Here is a 2,041-nt window from a genome sequence, read left to right on the forward strand (position 1 = left end):
TTCCTGTTGCCATATCTTTTGAAATAAAACTGCACAACACAAAGTAATTTAAACAGGAATGGTTAGAAGATTAAATCAAATTCAATGTATTTCCTAAAAATTAAATGAAGATAAAAAAAAACAAAAAAAAAAAACAGGAGCAGGACAGGAGTGGGAGTGATTCTGAACAAGATCAGGACAGGAGCAGGATTCATGTTACCAGGAGTGGGACAGGACAGGATTTATTTTTTTTACTCTGGACCAGGATTGGGACAGGACAGGATTTTTTCTGTGGGACCAGGACAGGACAGGAGTGAAAATCCACTCCTGTGTCATCCTCTAATAGAGACCACAGTTGTCGCAGAGACCAAAGAGGCTGCAGATGATGATGAGACCAGATAAACTACAGCTGTCAGGGAGACTGCAGATGATGCAGAAACCAGAGAAACTGCAATTGTCACCAAGACCAGTGAGGTTGCAGATGACATGAGGACCAGAGAGATTGTAGCTGTTGAAGAGACTAGAGAGGTGGCAGATGATGATGAGGTGACCCCAGGGGGAGGAGACATAGCCACATCAGGAGGCGTGAACCCCACTGGAAGTGGTGTGGACACCACAGGAAACAACGTGAACTCCACTGGAAGCAATGTGGGCCTCACAGGAAGCAGCATAAACCCCACAGGAAAAGGCATGGAACCCTCACGAGGCATGGAACCCTCATGACGTGGTGTGGGACCCCCGGGAGGCATGGAAACCTTATGAGGCTTGGAGCTCTCAGGAAGCGTGGGGCTCTCAGGAAGAGTGGAGATCGCAGGACACTTGAAACTGTCAGGAAGTGTGGAGCTCTCATGAAGCATGGAAATTTTAGGAGTGGAACTCTCAGGAAGCATGGAACATGCAGGAAGTGTAGAGCTCACAGGATCATATATTTTTATGCTTGGTTTGTGGTTTTTGTGCTGATACTGATCAGCAGCACAGTTTTTTCCATTCTAACTATTAAACAATGGGTGCAAATAGGGTCACTTGTCTCTAGTATTTTATAGTTGTATAGTAAGGATGTAATGAGATATTTAAAGGATGTAAAGAGATCTCTTGAGCTGGACTGTGTATCTGAATGTTAACATACCAAAACCTTTAACAATATCTGCAGAACAGAGTCACTGATGCTGTTATTATAATTGATTTAGTACAACCCACTCATGGACATGAGCTCTTGGCAGGTTTCATTGTCCAAGAAGGAGTCACATTGTCAGACACAACATAAAAATAAATAAGAGCACTTTTTATTTACGGTTACCTTAAGCATACATGAAACCAAACATTAGATTTTCTCTTCATTATAGTCTCTGTGTAAATGTTTCTAACTTAGAAATGCAGTTTTTTCTTCCAATGTGTAGAGGTCAGACATATTGATTAGATTATCTTTGGTACTTTTGTCAAACTTCACATTGACTAAAGTACAATTTTTGCTGTAAAGGCACTCATTTAATGTTTATGCCTTTCTCCTGCTCACTATTACAGTTCACAATGCCAACCAATAATAACTCACTGAACTCAATGTCATCTTCAATGACTACAGACTTCATCCTCACAGTATCCTTTCCTTTTGAAAAATACTTTCTGGCAAAGTGATTATTTTCTCGACAACTCTGCTTAAAGTAGGCTGGGTAAAGCCTGACTTTATTCAGTGAGCCAAAGCGCTTGTAGTTAAGCTCACCATCTTGCTTCCTCTGTGCAGTCTTGGTCCTTGTGTGTCCCCCTTTAGCCTGACTCGCACCAACAAATACAGATTCATCCATTGTTGCCACACATGTCTTGATGCTTCTTGATGTTGCTGAATGTCCTTATGTGAAGTTGGGACAGTCCAACAGCAGAGCAGATCTTAATGGTTCCATCCAGCATCAGTTGTTTATTGCAGTATCCATTCTGGCATTCTACAATCATCAAAGACTCTTTGAGCTTGTCTCATAGTCTTTCAAGGTTTTGACATTGCATGACTGTGCTCTCAACTTGTGGACAGTCGAAAAGTTAATTTGACTGGTGCTTTATTGAGAAGTAAAAA

The sequence above is a fragment of the Nematolebias whitei genome, chromosome 3 (assembly GCF_014905685.2).
Source record: "Nematolebias whitei isolate Nwh7 chromosome 3, NemWhi1, whole genome shotgun sequence".
Taxonomy (NCBI): Eukaryota; Metazoa; Chordata; class Actinopteri; order Cyprinodontiformes; family Rivulidae; genus Nematolebias; species Nematolebias whitei.